This window comes from Thermobia domestica, chromosome 4 (assembly GCF_964235325.1).
Source record: "Thermobia domestica chromosome 4, izTheDome1.hap1.1, whole genome shotgun sequence".
NCBI lineage: Eukaryota > Metazoa > Arthropoda > Insecta > Zygentoma > Lepismatidae > Thermobia > Thermobia domestica.
Window position 1 is genome coordinate 328,948,720 of NC_137457.1, and position 18,650 is coordinate 328,967,369.

The 18,650-nt window shown below is 38.4% G+C and overlaps 1 protein-coding gene across 3 annotated transcripts in view; it reads left to right on the top strand.

The window, feature by feature from the left end:
- The window catches only part of Atg16 (Autophagy-related 16), a 360,113-nt gene that overhangs the window by 61,805 nt on the left and 279,658 nt on the right, over positions 1–18,650 (top strand). The window lies entirely within an intron of this gene.

An 18,650-nucleotide genomic window follows, 5' to 3' on the forward strand; every position in this document is an offset into this window, starting at 1 on the left:
AGCTCCTGGTTATGCTCCTCAAACCATGATTTCACCGTTTTTGCAGCGTGACAGGGTGCCAAATCATGTTAGTAGATGCCATCACCATCAGGGAACAATATTTGGGCCATGGGTAGAACCTGGTCCCCCAAAATGGCCTCATACGCTTTAGCATTCATCATTCCATGCAGGGCTATGATGGGACCTGCGGAAAACCACGATGTCACTGCCCATACTGTAAAAGAACCATCCCCATGCTTTACAGTTGGAAGCAGACAGTCTGTATCATAGGCCTACGACGTTGTTCTCCATACATAAACACGACCGGTTGTTGGAAACAAGGTGAAGGTCGATTCATCGAACCACATTACGTGTTTCCACTGCTCATGTCTCCACGCCTTGTGGTCCTTGCACCACTGGATACGCCTCTTCGCATTTACTGCTGTGACCAGGGGTTTGGCGATAGCGGCCCTGCCATGAATTTTCATTTTATGAAGTTCCCGTCGCACTGTTTTCGATGAAACCGGGTTCTGTAGGCCGGAATTGAGTTCAGACGTAATTTTCATTGCAGTTGTCTTCTTTTTAGCTGCTGCAATTCGTTTTAATGCCCTCCGGTCCCTATCTGACAGGATTGTCTTTCGACCACTGTTGTGCTTTACAGACTTTGTTTGCCCATGAATTGTGTATGCCCTCGTGACATTGGACACAGTGCCTTTCGATACCCCCCACAATGTTCGCCACTGTTGTCACTGGAGCTCCAACCAGACGGGCACCAACGATCATGCCTCTTTGGGAGTCTGTCAGGTCGCCCATTTTACCGCACCACTTTCACACCACGACACTCACAGGTGAACTGGTTACTGCTGAGGGAAGAAGAAGGTCCACATGATACATTGAAAACAAAAAACGATCGACAACCGCAACACGCGTTGTACAGTAGAGGGCCAAACTTACGTGTCCTATATGAAGTGTTTTTAGATTTTTTTTTTTTTTTTTTTGTCTAATCCCTGTACCTGCTAAAGCAGTTGGGGACAGTCAATGATAGTTTGTGGAAGTCCATAATATGACTATTCTTCGATCAGCCTATACGAGTACTTATGGAAGCCTTAGAGTGAGGTGCAACCATCATCATCGTTTTATTGTTGACGAGATCGAAAGCAAGAGGTATAGTCTCGTAACGAGGAGAGGTATCCTTCTTCACGATAACGCTAGACCCTACGTAGCCAACAGTACAGATATACAAAGTATGATCAAACAGTACAGTGACTGTAGTCGCACAGTGCCATCTATTGATGTGTACATTTCAACTAGTAACCGCGGTAGCCTAAACCTTTGGCACAGTCAGTGTCGAGTTTGAACGAGTTGTGACATGTTAGTTGGCTTCCAGAAGCAGAAGAGTGGGATCGTGTTAAAAATATCTGTCGCGCGCCAACATTAAGTTTTATTCTAAGCTGCAAGAAAGTGCCAAAGAAGCTCACAAAATGTGAAAATCAGTGAATGGCGGTGAAGCGGTGGCATTGAAGACTGTTTATAAGTTGTATGAGCAATTCAAAAGCGGCGAGGATTCGATTGAAAACGAGCAACAATCGAGAGGTCCTTCGACGTCAGAAATAGATGAAAAACGTGCAAAAAGTGACACAAATGGTTTATTCAAACAGGCGAACGACTTTTCGAGAGTTTTGCGAAGAACTAAACATCTCGTATGGGTCCGTGGAAAACATTTTAACCGCCTATTAAATGGAAAATGGCTACTTTCTTCACCGCGAGAAGCGCCGTGCCACACATTACTTTTGATCCGCGGGTTTTCGGCTGAAAAAAATGTTCCTGTCTGTCCACATTCGCTGTGTTCTCCAGATATAGCACCATGCGCGACGTCTGGTTCTTCCCCAAAATTAAAACTGTGCTTAAAGGAAAACCTTTTGACGCCAAACCTGAGATTGAGAGGGCCACGACAGAGCAGCTGAACGCTCTTCCAAAACAAGCTTTCCAGCCATGGATTCAACGTTGGGATAAGTGCATTGCTAGCCAAGGACAGTATTTTGAAGGAGATTAAATCAAATTCCACGTAAGCTTGTTACTTTGTTTCTAATAAAATTATTCACACCGTATTTTTTGATCATACCTCGTACATCCATCCAACCTGCAAGGTGGTTCGAAACTACTGCTACGTGTTTCATTGCACATGTTTAATCACATTATAAAGTTGAGGATTCAGATATGAATGTACTACTGGTCAGGGAAATCAGGGAAGTCAGGGAAAATGATACAGGGCGGGGAAACTCAGGGAAAAAAGACTGGAAATCAGTGAAAGTCAGGGAAACTTCATAAAATATATCTTTTGCTAACATTAATTGTACACCAATTTCAGCTTAGCCGACCATTATAATACCTATTTGGTAAGGTAAGTGGAATGTACACTCATGTCCAAAATTATTGTCGCATGTCTATAAATATGTTGTTTTAGGAATATAATTTGATAACGAAATCGCCCGGTATTTCTTATAATGTTTGTATGTGTATAATCGGCAAAGACATGTATATGGCAAATTTTATGTCAAAAGAGCAGTAAATAATAATAATAAAACGAAAATAAAACTTTCCTCTCCATTTAGCAAGATTTTGTTTTATTTATCAAATTATATTCTTACAAGAAGACAGTTATAGATAAGCGACAATCATTTTGGACATGAGGGTACATATGAGGAATTGATTACTATTTGTCTCTATAGTATAAATGTTCCCATATATAAATATTCACCGTTATTTATTCCTTATGGTGATTTTTTAAAACTCATGGATTTCATTTAGGTCTAGAATTTCTAACAGAAGTCCGATTTTCGTGCGGTTTGTGGCAAATGATCAAGGAAAAATGGGAGATTTGTGGGACCATTTTTACTGGTTTAAATTCATCCGGGATATTATCGGTCACGCCTCAAGAAAAAACGCAAATATTCGCTAGTGTACCATACAATTGGAATCAAGTGCGGTGCAGTGTGAAGATTTTAGTTTTCTTCGTACATGGAAATCTCGCCAAGGTCAATAAGAATACGAAATAGGAAACTGGGCCGTTGTATTGGGAATTGCGCTGTACAATTCTGTGCTACTGTGTGAGTATAATCAGGACACAGTGAGAATAGTGTACTTTTTTCTGGAGCAACATGAGTTTATCGTTAAAAGTGTTTGGTAAATTGAACCTGTTGTTGCTTCGCGAAGGTCATTTAGAAACAAATTTGCCTCACGCTCTGCCACAAATAGTAACATAATATATCTATGGTCGCTAGTGAATAAATTGGAAGAAACAGGATCGCTTCTGAGTGAGACAGGGAAGCATCGGACCCTGTAGGCAGCTCTCGTGGAAAATGCCATTTATAGACTCCTTAGGTCGCCCAAGAAATATCTCCGTTGTTTGTCGCAAGAAATGTGCTGTAGCTATTCAACATGGGATTTTTGGGTGTTACCGCTAACACTCTCACTAACATTTAATTTGTATTCTGCAATTTCTCTTCAAAAATCCAAAACTTCATTCCAATTGCAAGGTACACTGGCGAATATTTGCTGTTTTTCTTGAGGCGTGGCCGATATTACCCCGGATGAATATAAACTAGTAAACATAGTCCCATAAATCTCCCATCCTTACTTGATCATTTGCCATAAACCACATGAAAATCGGACCTCAGTTAGAAATTCTAGACCCAAATGAAATCCGTGATTTTTTAAAGAATCACTCTGTCTATCAACATCATCCAACACCTGTCATGAAAGTTAGGGAATTTCCTGCTAAAGATCAGGGAAAGTCAGAGAAATAGATTTCTCCAGATAGTAGGAAGCCTGGATTGCCATTGGAAAGGTAATATTTCGAAGTAGCAATATACAACAATACTGCTATATCGAGTCACTTAAATCTCTCAATCTGTCCGCCGTTTGCAACACAGCATGGTCGATAATGCTTTGAAAATTCACGCATTACCTTATGATACATGGACACTAGAATATCACGAATTTCTTCCGGAACTGTTGTTTTCAGCATGTCGATATCTCGCGGTTTCTGTGCGTCAACATTCTTCAAATGACCTTATAAGCAGTCTTCTCTCCCAGTCTCACAAACCGTGCCATACCTTTCTTTTGTTCCACGAGTTTTTGGCCGGAAAAAGTGTTCCTGTCTGTCCACATCCGCCTTACTCACCAGATTTAGTATCATGCGACTTCTGGCTCTTCCCAAAATCTATTCTTGTATCCAACTGCCAATGTTACGACTGTAAGTTGCTGCTCCATGTTCAGCGTTATTTTGGCTAGTGACATCAACTGAGGCTTACCGCAAATGTCAAATAAAGTTTAAAGGTTCATCAGGGTGTCTATGAATCACGAAAGTCTAACGAATGTCACGAAAAAGTCACGAAATCAAAAAATGGCCACGAAAAAGTCACGAAATCAGAAAACGGTCACGAAAGTCACGAAAAAGTCACGAAATCAGAAAACGGTCACGAAAGTCACGAAAAAGTCACGAAGTCAGAAAACGGTCACGAAAGTCACGAAATCAGAAAACGGTCACGAAAAAGTCACGAAATTAGAAAACGGTCATGAAAGTCAAGAAAAAGTCACGAAATTTAGCTTTTAGCTCACGAATTTTTTTTTATCTGTACAAATATAAGTACAACCTGGAAAATTTTGTTCTATAAAACGTCAAAATTTGTAACACGATTGGTTCGTGTTGGGTTCGGTTCCAGTTCGGGGCAGCCGTTCTTATGGCCTGCAGGGTCTAATTCTTGTTCGAGCTAACCATTTTTGTGACTGGAAGAGTCTGATGCTTACCTGATCCCATTCGGGATAACCAATTTTTATAACTCCGCTGGAAACAACTCCTGTTCAATACGGCTTACCTGTGGTGGATTTTAGTAATTGGCATGAAGAAGACATTCGTAATAAAAATGATAATACTACAATAGAGAGTGCGCAAACCTCCAAGTTGGATCGCGAACCAAATACTGTTTCATTGAGGTTGCAACTACGAGCGCCCACCGTCATTGCCACGCCTGCTGGCGATAGCGGAATGAGTACAAGTTACTAGACGAAAACATCCACCATTTTTGGGTAGTGATTGTGCAGAAATGCTGTAAAGGTAATTGTACATAAAGAAATTGATTGTATGTAAATTTTATTCAGTTAACACAGGTTATGTATAGTACTTACGTTAATGACATTACAACATTTTGTTAGTGATTTTTACTTAACATGTACCAACACACCATAAGCCCAAAACTTTATAAATGTGTAATTTATGCGAAGAAATTATTATATATTTTTATTTTACTCTTTCTTTCTTTAAGGAAGATGACGCACTACGAATGCCAGCTAAATTTTATATTACGCAATGCACTAGTATTAAACACACGCCATTTCGGTATCACACTTAACCACACTATAATTTGATGGATTTTGGGGGGGGGGGAATCATGTAGTCATTCTTACGAAGAAGATTTCTCTATGCTTCTTGTTGCTCGTTGGACAGTCATTATTTAGCTTCCGTGGAAGTTATTACTTTTCAATTCCAAGTGGAATTCACCCTTTTACTTGTGGAGGTTCCTTAATCATGCCTCGTTGCTTACATGATTTCACACATTAAACGTTGTCTTGGTATACGAACATAGATTTTGTATTAATCTTATATTTATATACCTGCGCAGATTTAGCTTATTCTTTTCATTATCAAACTTATTAAATCTTGAAGGATTGCGAGGAAAAACTTTGATATTCTTCTCGGGCGTCACTGTAGTAGGACCAATCAATCGCCATAACCACCTAAAGTACCTTTCGCGGCTTTTTTGCCTCAGCGTCAGTATGTTTACGCTGAGCATGCCAGAAAAGATTTTATAAATATTCATAATAAATATCCTTCATCAGAAATACAAATATCAAAGGGCGTTAAATAAGTTCACCATTAAAACAAAATAATTAAAGTGTTAAAAACAGTAAAAGTATTTTACGATGGCATTTGAATTCAAGGGACTATTTTTTAGATTGTCATAACCACTTTGCACCTCCTTTGTTCGGTGGACAGGAAGCACGAGTCATCACTCACAGGGTTGCCAACTTTTACAAAGATAAAACTAAAACACAGTTTGCGTCGACGAACAGTACATGAAGCCTCATTCCAATTCAGCCAACAGTAACTGGGAAATTTTAAAATGGAATGGGAGTGAGGGGGGCTACACACTCACAAATTCATCACCAAAAATATATATGATCTGCTTTAGACGCTACCAAATCACAAGCAAAGCACACTTCTATCGCATGCATAAAAATTCGACCTAATTTGCACCCAAATTTGCTCTTGAGAATGCTACGCAGTTTTATGATTTGCTAAAGAAAAGGTCACGAAAAAGTCAAAAAATTTCATTTTGGAATTTTAGTAGACACCCTGTTAATGTACCATCCGCCATTTCCTTCTGCATCACACAGCAAGACATAATTTAATTTAAACTTGTAATTCGTATTTCTGACTCACCCTATACTCAGCAACGTTTTATCGGGATGCAATTTCTATGTGTGAAGGGAACTGAAGTAACGATTTAAAAAGATCCATTTTTGGTCGAATCAAGAAGTGTAAGAAAGAGTGTAGCAGTGATTTAACTACATCACTAACTGATCCATAACGATTGTTTCGGAGGAGCGAATCGGATCTTGGATAATGAGCATAGTCTCAAGGTACGGAATGTAATTATTACATCAAAACAGAATAAAGTAGTGCAGTATATAAAAGTGCGAATATTATAACGTATATGGTGAATCAAGGGTTATTATTTTCTTTTTGTAGTGCGAGGGTGATTCAGAAAGTAATGCCTCCAAGCCCACTCACTACTTGGCCAATAGTATTGCAAACATTCTGAACTGTTTATCATTAATGCATTGATATTTAAAGTATAGAATGCCACTTGTTTTACCTTCGTATCTCTTCTCATTCCATGGCATTCAGTGGTAACGTCCGGTTGGAACAACGGACTGTCATTGAATTTCTTACTGCGGAAGGTTGTGCGCCCAGGAACCAGGGCCGGATTAAGGGGGGTCTTAGGGGGCTGTAGGTGGACAGGGGCCTCCACTCTGATCAAAATTTCAACTGGCTATCTAAAAAGAATCACGAAGATACAACCATCATCATAAAATAAAATATGACCAAAAATATGAAACATATTCCCTTAACTTTCCTGCTATATTTTCTCAGAAATGTTTTAGGGGAAGTCAGCAGGGACCAGGGGCGGATCCAGAGGGGGCGATCGCCCCCCAGAAGAAGAAACTTTCTTATTTTATGTATATAAATAAAACCCATCCCAAAGTTTGAAGCCCTTAAAAGTAGCAGTATGACAATAGGGTGCAGCGTTTTACCAGTTTTTTCTCAGAACGAAATGTAATACCTAGCAAAAGTGGCCAATTCACATGGACATTTCAGGTATAGATTTTTTTTCAAGTCAGATAATATCTTCTGTGAGAACTATTGCCTCAAAGTTTCAAAATTTACCTGAAAATTGCAAAAAATACCAGTTGTTCATTAATTTTAGTCATGTTAAAATAAACATATTTTTGGTTAAATACATGCCAGATGCTATGAAAACTGACATTCAATTATAAAAATGCCAGTTATATGTACTTTGGGGGAATAGGGGTGTCTCCTCTGGGGCCAGAAAAGGGAGCATATTCAGTACAGTTAAGCGGTTGTGCAGTTCCTCGCTCACCTGGCAATATAGCCTGGCCAAGTGACCTAGAGCCAATTTTACTATCCGTTCTACTGCCACCGCGTGGCAAGGATGGACGGTGAAGGACCATTCAGGCACAGTGTTGTCAGGAAGTGAAAGTTTGACCATGAGCTGTTTGTTTGGTACCGTCCATAGAACTTACTGGTAGTACAGTTATTGAAACATCACTGCTTTCCCAAATGGTCATTGCAGTGTAATCGTTTGCCTCAAAATTCAGTCTGGGAATGATGTTATATCTAATGGAGTTATGGAGATTCTCTGCTTCGTGTTCTCGAGCACTAAGAATCTTATGTAATGCATCTTGTCGGACAGCAAGTCGACCATCAGTCATCATGGCGAGAAGAAATTTTCTGGGAGTGCAAAGAATGCATTCGTCTGGATGGATGAACGGATTACAGCCTGGTATTTCCTTGGTAAGTATCTAGACCTATGAATGGTCTCAAAGACGTGAGAGGACCATCAGCTATGGAAGACTATGTTCTGATACGGTATTGCATAACCACAAAGATTCCAACCAGTGTTAGTGTATGTTCCATCACACCCAAGAACCTCAAATTTATCAAAGCCAACTCTGAGTTGGTTCATGATGTATTCGAAAATAGCTGTGGTCTCGTCATGTGCAGAGCCAGAGGATGGTGTCACGTGACCAACGTATTGAGAGGTAGGTTCAGCCGCAAGTGAGAAGTGCTCTTCTCTAACGATGCCTGTGTGTATTTTAGTGTCATCCCTTCGATCATCAAAGTATAGGCTTTTAATGGGATCATCATTTCTAGAACTTTCTTTTAAATTTCGAGCAAGTTTAAGTTTCGCATGCCTTATTTTGTTCCTGTATACAGTTAAAGCAGATGCTATGTCGCTAGATTTTTGAGAAGTTATGATTCCAGTCTTTGAAGCTGCCTGAAGCACAGTTGTTATATGTGCCGCAGCCCTCTCGCTTACATTGTATCTCTGAGCAATCATAACATTTTCAGTCAAATCTATGAAAATCATTCCGAAAGTAATGTCTCCTTTTTCATGGAAACTAATGGAGATACATAACTAACAACAGCATAGCTAAACAGAGCAATAGTTCAGTTACAGACTCATTTTTTCACATAGTTCCCACCATTTGTTATGCACTTTTGCCAACGATGAACCAAAGCCTGCATGTCGCGCTTGTAAAAATCGGCTTTCCATGGACTTTCTTTTGGATTCCGGCTCGTAGTGATAACACCACGTATCATCTCCAGTGACGATGCTATCCAAAAAATTGTCATGTTCATCTTCATATTGGTCCAGCAAGTCCCAAAGGAAAAGGCAAGGACGAAAAAAGTTGTAGAAACGCTTAATTGTACTGAATTTACTCTCTTTTCCGGCCCCAGAGAAGGCACCCCTCCCCCTCCCAAGCGCATATAACTGGCATTTTGAGACAGGAATGTCAGTTTTCATAGCATTTGGCATGTATAAACCCAAAAATATGTTTACTTTAACATAACTGTACAAAAATGAACAATTTTGGTATTTTTTGCAATTTTCAGTGGAATTTTGAAACTTTGATGCAATAGTTCTCACAGAAGATATTATTTGATTAAAAAAAAAATCTATACCTGAAACGTCCATGTGGATTGACCACTTTTGCCAGGTATTACATTTCGTTCCGAAGAAAAAGTGGCAAAACGACCCACCCTAGTATGACAACCCCCCCCCCAGAAGTCGGTCTTGGATCCGCCCCTGGCAGGGACCACATATTTTTTCTAGCCCCGGGCCTCCTGATAAGTTAATCCAGCCCTGCCAGGAACATTCATCGCCGGCGATGAGTCGTGAATACACCATTACGACCCGGAAACGATGCGTCAGTCGATGGAATACCATCACTAACTTATATCTTTTCCTCCACAAAAAAAAAAGGAAAGTAGCGTCATCTGCTGACAAAGTGTTATTGACATTCTGCCTCATCCTGCCTATAGTCCGGATCTTGCTCCCTTCGACTTTTGGCTCTTCCCCAAACTTAAAGATCACCTTAAGGCTCAACGCTGCAATTGTTACGCAGAGGTGGAAGCAACAATTCGGCAATGGTGTCGCCAGCAGCCACCACAATTCTTCGCCGATGCCATGAAAAATTTTGTTTCATGTTGACGCAAGTGTGTTGCCCGTAATGGGAACTATGTTGAAAGTCATTTATATTAATCAGTTAACCTCGCTGCAGACAGAGACGTAATTACAAATCAATTAACCCCAAAACTTCAGATTGTGTAAAGATTGCAATTTTTATTGTTATCAGGGTGAAAGACATTGCACATCTTATTTTTCGGGCCCCGCAGCATAATCTTATTTTCTCTTTTGTGACACGAGATCAAAATATGAATACTTCAAAGAGTTTGGGCCATCTCGCTCTTCTTCCTACAGTTCTTCATCCACAGAATGAATCCTACAACACATAATCCTTTGAGGCTAAAACAGTAAACATTAAGAACAAAAATATCCACGATTCAAATGAAATGGCTATATTAATCGCCAAATGTTTTGGTTAGGCTCTATCAAGGATTGTGTCGTACATACTGGATCCACCTGGAATAGATAGATAGGCCTATAGCTCCTCTGCCCTCTCTCTGAATTTGACACTGGTGAACTTTCCTTTTTTCTGCTGACCTAGATTCCGAATAACATCTATTACGTTCGGATTCAATATTGAATCCCCATAGTTTTGAAGCAACAAGATCTATTACTTCCGGATTCAATATTGAATCCCCATAATTTTGAAGCAGTAAGATCTATTACTTTGGTTGCAATACTGAATCGCCACAGTTTTGAAGCAACGAAATCTATTACTTCCGGTTGCAAATAGAATCGCCAGTTTTGAAGCAACAGTGCCTATTACTTCCAGATTCAATATTGAATCCCTATAGTTTTGAAGCAGTAATTTTGAATCAATAATATCTATTATTTCTGGATTCAATATTTAATCCCCATACTTTTGAAGTAATAAAATCTGTTACTTCCGGATTCAACATTGAATTCCCATAGTTTTGAAGCAACAAGACCTATTACTTCCAGATTCAATGTTGAATATCCATAGTTTTGAAGCAATAAAATCTATTAGTTCCGGTTGCAATATCGAATATCCATAATTTTGAAGCAATAATATCTATTACTTCCGGTTTGAATATTGAATCCCCATACTTTTAAAGCAATAAGATCTATTACTTCCGGTTTGAATATTGAATTACCATAGGTTTGAAGTTAATCGTGCTTTCAAAATGTGAAACAAAATGAAGCTTATTTGAAATTACTTGCGAAGGACTTTAGTTTAGTAGAAATTACCTTCAGTTTTCAGAAATTACATTAGAAGATAATAAGAAAAAGAAAATATCTATTCATATTTAATAAGCAGAGTTTATTATGTTATTAGAACTGTGTTCTAGGAAGAGAAAAAAATTCTTGCTGCGAATGGAGGTTCTACATATTGTATTTCACGCTACGCAAATGCAAGTATTGCGGATGGCTGTAGAAGATGGCCGATTCCAGGAATTGTAGGGCAAAAACCGCAGCTGCTGTGCTCTTTAACAAGTTGTTCCATTGTTCTTGTGGGCTGTGGACTGGACCTCAAAGAGAGTTGTTATACTAACTCAATACTTGTTGTTATTATTACGAAAAATAAAAGAAGGACGTATTGTTTAATACAACGCGACGGAAAAGGCAATAATAACGATGTAATGAACATAGAAAAAAAAATGTCTGTGGAAGATGCTTGACAGTTTGTTATAAACGAACTGAGCAGTGTAGCTTTAGGTTAAGTTTTTACTTCCTATTAAGATTTTTTGAGAGTGGGGTGAGAGGAGGAATTTTGCCAGGTGAATACGCAAGTTATCTTAATCGATCTGGGTGGCAAGATGGGTACTACGTGTACCTGTTCCAGGTTTCAAGTTCAGGTTAATTTCAGGCTCTAAAGGCATATGGAGTCACGGTAGGTCATTGCTGGAGCACAAAATGAATTTCGGACGCGCCTTTTATTCACTCTTGGTTCGAATAATTCTATTAATATTATTAGCATTTAACGAAAAAGTTTGAATATTTAAAATAAATATTTCTTGTTGGAAACAAGAGTCCGTGATGATGGTAGTTAAATACCTGGCCTTCTATTTTAATACGACATTCATAAATCATGTTTAGGTCGCATTAGTTTAAGACTACTTAGACAGTGCTAAAGCAAAAGATCAAACAAATCCCAGATGAATTGTTTAATTATTGTCAAATACAAGAACTCAATTCTCGAACAGTAGTGAATACCTGATCCATTTAGTTAGTTATCACAGTTTTGATATAAAAACTAGTCTTCTCTTTGTTACAAACAAGTTTCCTATCATTGAAGGTGGAAGTAGGGCTATTTAAAAAAAAAAAAAAAATTAACAGATGTAAAAGAAAACTCAAGAAATAAAGATAAAAGAGCTAGTTGCACTGGAATTGCAAACTAACATATTGAGATTGGTGATCGATATTGAATTTTATAAGAAAGGATTACCATATTTCCTCTGCATGTTTGTTTGCTTTATCGTTCACTAACATAATAGATTATTATTTAAAGAAGAAGCAGACATAACGAGATTGTGTTTGTAGTGTTTAAGCATTTTTGAGTGCGAGTGCGTTTTCCCTCCCCTCCGTTGTTCATGATGGGATAGCATACCGGTACTTAAAATCGTAGATTTATCCTTTCTAGAGAAAGGGGGAGGCGACAAATTGCCTAGGACAGGCTCTCCATACGTAACGTTGGTTGCTTACAAGACAGGCATTCTTAAAAACAGCTAGAAGCTTGCATATATCTTGGCATATATTTTTAACCCCCTCACACAAATCTACCCTCTAAACCGAAAATCGAGAGAAAAGGCTTCGTACGGGATTAGATCTGGTGAGAATGTATCTGTGTGATTCTAGGTGAAATCTTTCTATGCAAAATGCTCACGATAGACAGATATACATTATTTTATTACTATTGAAGATTATAAACACGTTTCTATTGTAAAAAAAAAAAAAAAAGGAAGGTATTCTTAATACATTCTGGTAACAATGAATTCTTAATACTCCTCGGCAACGTCCCTGTATATTGTTTATGAACTTTGAACATAAGGTAATATAACCAATAAATACAAGTAGAGAGGTACAGTCTATTAAATTGTAGCCGTGTGGATGGCGTCTCTCTCACCCCGTGAGATCTTCATTATAGAAAATTGATTTTACGAGCTTCATCAGCAAAGAGATAACAGTTAAGTTAAAGTGCGTAAATGTCGCCATTAAAGTATCCTAACAGCTGTTCGTGGTACATTATAATTTCCAAGTCTTAAACCATGGATTCTTCTTTTTCTTCTTTCTGTTAATTTTGTTTTTAATACTCATTTTTTTTAATAATGGAAAAGAAGCTTCGTTGATTACAAAATCGTGCGTTAATGGATTCTTGCTCATTATTAGCGCTGTTGGTGGCACCCTTAATGTTTAATGTTCTATATATATGCATATATAATTTTCAGTGAGGACAGAGGTTGTGGATCATCATTTCCGAAAGGTGGAAGAACAAAAGGACGCTTGCTTAACCTATTCCAAGGGAGACCATTGAGATTAACACCTGTTTAAGTAAGTTGTGTTCTACAGGATACCGAGTGGCCGCGTGTAACGTAGGCGTTAACGCTCTCGCCTTTGGTGCAAGCGGTTCCTGGTTCGATTCCCGGGGGGACACCAGGCCCGTATCCATGGGGTGGACAAGAGGGGGCCGGCCCCCCTAAATTTTGGCTGGCCCCCATAAAATTTCACGGTAGGCTTGCAAATGAACTATAATATGGTGATGAAGTATAATATGATTGGGTCAGGCCCCCCTAACTTCTACCGCCCCCCCTAAATTTTTGGGCTGGCTACGGGCCTGGGGGACACTCGGTCGAAAATATGCTGGCTTTTTCAGGCCAGCTATACTGATTAAGGTTTTCCTGGGTATTACTCATTCACACTAAGCAAATGCCAGGAGTATCCGACATAATGGTACCAGGCTCCTTCCTTCCTTCCCCATTCCTTTCTTTTTCCCCAATTCCCTGGGTAGTGTAATTGCCGATTGGCATCATTTCTCATACATGATGGGCTAACATGGCTAGTTACCGAAAGCCCAGAAATCTAATTGCTAAATCTAATCAACAAGACACCTTCCGAGGTTATCATTTCGCATAGGCTATAACAGGCCCGTAGCCAGCCCAAAAATGTAGGGGGGCGGTAGAAGTTAAGGGGGATCGACCCAAACATATTATAGTTCATCACCATATTATAGTTCATTTGGAAGCCTACCGTGAAAATTTTAGGGGGCCAGTGAAAATTTAGGGGGGCCCGGCCCACCCTAGCCCCCCGTGGATACGTGCCTGGGCTATAATTATACAAAATTGTCTACGGTGACTTCCAACTTAAGTAAGTCATGATCAGTGCCGCATTTCCCATTAGGCCAACTAGGCTCGTGCCTAAGGGCGCTTTCAAAAACAACTTTGAAGCAATATTAGATAACTTTTCTGAAACCAAGCAATGTCGAAAAATGTAAACAACTTGAAAGTATAAACGAAAATAAAGTCTTTTACGATGTATGCACAATATTTATACTATTTCATAAACAATCTTTTTTTTTTTTTTTCGGAAAGCTACTAGGTGACTCGTGATAATGGTACCTCATGCAAAATAATATTGTCTAGCGCACTCTTGTTCCACATTTCGATTATTTTTTATCTATTTGAAGCTATCACATAATTACTGTAAAATTAGCGGTATTTTAATTTTGGAGTGATTAAAATCTCTCCAGCCTCTTAAGCCACGAATGGCCAAGCTGTCGATCGCAAAATTTTTAAGCAAAAAAGCAATATTACCTGAAAAGAAATCTTACGCAGGGCTGTCGCGTGGGCGAGGCGAATGGGGCAATTGCACCGGGCGCCGCGACCAAAGAGGGCGCCGGGACGACAAATCAAGAAAATTCAAGGAATTTAGATTGTTAGTAAATGATTTTTTTAAAAAATAATGTTATTTGAAATATTTTAATAATGATCAGGCTACGGAGAAGAAAAATTTATTTATTTATTTCATAAGGACAACACAACTGGCTTAATGCCCAGTTGTAGTGTCGTGTACATAATTATCTAACATACACTATTATACATACATTATTTTACATACACAAATATACGTCATTTAATTATGCAGAAGTTATTGCCTGACAATTGTTTTGAACTTGTTTTCGGAAATACTAAATACATTTACTATGTGAAATTTAATCATTTCGTTGTATAAAGCACACATTCTCCACAGAGGAGACTTGTGTGCTTGCTTTTCTACAATAGATGTCCCAGTGTTTGCTGTTCTAGTCACCTGTTAGGATACATAATAATATTTCTGAAACTAATTCTGGACAATCAGTTTAATAATTTATGTAAGAACAACAGATCAAACACTTATCTCCTTTTGTCTGATGTTTGAAAACTAAAATTCGTTACTAAGTCTTCTAGGGGACATACTTTGGGTAGAAATCGGTTTTCTTGTTTGCAAGTATTTTTAAGAATTTAAACTGTATATTTTGTATTGCATCAAAGTATTTAGTGACATTTGGCGTCCAAACAGTACAATAATATTTTAATTTTGACCTCACATATGAAAAATATAACCTTATAAATGCTGATTCTTTGTAGAAATCCTGCCGTATCCTATAAATTAAACCTAAGTTTCTATATGCACTACTCGTTATCGCGTCAACGCGTTGAGCAAAGGTTAATTTGCTATCAAATATAACTCCTAGATCTTTGATAGTATTGGGGTAGACAAGGAAGTGCCACTTATTGTATAGGTAAAGTTAATTGGATTTTCTTTCCTCGTGAAAGATACAGATTTTACATTTGGACACATTCAGAACTAATTTATTCTTATCACACCATATTTTAACTCTCGATAGATTCTGTTGAAGTTTCACGGAGTTATCAATTGAACTTACTTTGGAGTATAATTTGAAATCATTGGCAAAAAGAAGAACTTAAAAACATTTAATATATGGAGGAATATAATTTAATTTTCCTAATGAAACCCTTCCCTGTAGTTCGAGAAGTACATTCCTCTAAGTTAAGCTAAAATTTCAATTATAATTGATATTGAAACAAATGTTTATGTATTGAAGTTTCTGAAAATTATACTATTGAAATGGGAGGATTTCGTTTATGAGTGGCAGTGTGTTTGAAATCGATCCTAATTGTTTACGGTCCAGTTTCTTTTAGGATTGCTCTGGTTACACGAATTCGTGACTACGAAGTGCAACCGCCGGTTAAACACTTGTTGCCACTGGAGGCAGAGGCCTTTAACACACAGTTCGTGACAAGACTGACAAACTTCTGGGTGAGGCAAGAAAGAAAAAAAAAGGGCTAAATAATAAAACAAAATGCTTTACACTAGGCATCCGTGCCTCCAGTAATATGTCATTAGGAAATTTGCGTTTTTAAATTTTGAAATGTTTGTTATTTTTTTTAATAAATGAAATTATATCTTTAAGTTTTACGTCCCACACTTATACCGGCTAGGCTAAATGAATGAAATAGCGGAATGAAGAAAGTGGGAGGAATCGGGAGAACCCCGAGAAAACCCACGCATATAGTGTTTGCCTACCACAAAGTTCACTTGGCGCGAGCTGGGATCGAACCAAGAATCCCATGCACCAGAGATGAATGCTCTGCCACTGAGCCACCGCGGCCCATATTGTGATTAAATTCTAAAATTATTAAGGCATGACAAATAAAAAAAAAAAATCAAAGATAACAGGGCCCATAAGGGAATCATACACGATCAGTTTAACTGAAGGAAAACCTGACTGTGGCGTCAGAACTGAAGGAAAAACTGCAAACTTAAAGGAGCAGTTCGAGTTAAAAACAAGTTTGGTGCAATAGAAAGAGAAACAAAAAATAAGAGACCCGTATTTTTTTATATCTTGATAGGCCGTCTCGTTCAGTTTCTACAGGCATTTGTTTCTGATGAATCGTAAATGGTGACGTCATGTGTGGGATACGCGAGAAACTCAATGTGAGTCAGCAACCATTACCTTGTACGCAGCTGATAAACCTTTAATAGTGCATTGGATTTAATAGATTGTGTTTTGGATTTGTTAGCAGTCTTGCTCTGTGTTGAATTCTTGAGGGAAGTTTTTGTTAGTTGTTTTTTCTATAGCATTAGTATAAAAAAGAGTAGAGAAAGAGCAGTAATTACGTTTGTTGTGCGAAACAGTGTTTCTTCCAGACATGTTTTTAGGGTGGCACTGTCTCCCGGAGCTCTGAGAGATTCCCCCGGAGGAGACCAAAATAATACGTCTAAAATGTAATAAATATAATAGTACTGTGTAAAAATAATGTGCCTCTCCGAATACTAAGTGTCCCCCCCTGGATTTTTTTCCTGAAAGAAACACTAGTGTGAAGTAGAAAACACGTGTTAGTACAGCGCGTGCTGTGACTGTGAAGTGAAGTAGAAATGCCTAACACCTGCTGTGTTTTCGGTTGTAATTCTTGTGCAATTGAAGCTGAGGACGTAAAGTATCTTTTCTTACGTTTCTAAGTTGTGAGAAATCACCAGATCGATATAAATTATGACCCAAGAAAATCAATGGGAAAAAAACGTACCAAATAAAATCACTCGTGTTCCAAACATCTTGAAGAGCCTGCCTTCGAGAAGTCAAGTTTACTGAAAGAAAAGTTAATGCCAGTGGCGGATCTAGGCTGGGGCCTAGGCTCCCCAGTTTTTGAGTGACAAAATTGATTTAAGCTATTATTTAGATATTTTTGAAAGTTTTTAGTAAACATGATATACATATCATAGTCTGGGTTCTGACTCCCCCCCTGAGTTTTTACCGTCTAGATCCACTTCTGGCTAATGCCAGGAGAATTATTTACACGCAAACTGAGAAAGAATGCTGTTCCAAGTATATTATTGAAAGGTTTAAAATCCGAGCCATCGAACAAGCACCGATCTATGTCCAGTTACCAATGTATATACAAATATCGTACAAGACGCAATTGATGGTTGTAGTCAAGGCGAGGCATTAGAGGGTAATAGAGACGATGTCACTCATGATTCTGAAGATACTGCTTTAGAAATAAGCTATACAATGTGAATTAGGGAGTGAAATATACCGGCTTGTAGAAGGAATCAGTGACGATGACTGTTCCTCAAGACATTGATCCATCGTTTAATTTCTCTGTATCATGTAACAATGATGATGAAACGGGTGATGAGAGTTGTTCCGCGGACAACTATGAGAATAAAAGAAATTTAACCGGCGAAGTGTTTTTCGTATTCTGGCAAACTTTACAGATGTTATTTCATTTTTGCCTCATATGTTACGCTCCTGTACATACCTTGAAGCACAAAATTATAGGGTCAGCGTTAAAAATTGCAACAAAACGTGAAAATGAACATACTTATGTTTGGGAATCGGAAGAATGATTAAAGAAAAGGTACTTAGATGTTGCAGCAATCTCGTCCGCCATCTATTTACATATTGGTTTCGATTTTTTTTTTTTTTTGAAACGCTGAACTCATGCTTTATAGGATACGTTTTATAATATTATAAAAACGTTTGTACAGCCCACCATCAGATAGCATTTTCTACATGCAGATGATATTTGTAAATCTTTGCAATCAGTTCTGGAAAAGGAAACCGCACTTGGAACGTGCCACCGCACCTCTCACAAACGAAATGCTTGGCACTGTGTAGTATGTAAGCCTGCTCTCGCTCCTTGCCCACCTATGACGTCATCACAAAATCTTTCTTCCTCTGTTACTCGCTAACGACTGAACGTATCGCGATCAAACAAACACCATTCCTTTTAGAATTTTCAACTCTACAAATGGAAATAAATTGTAAAAAACGCATTTCTAAGTCGAACTGCTCCTTTAAGGAATTCATTAAGT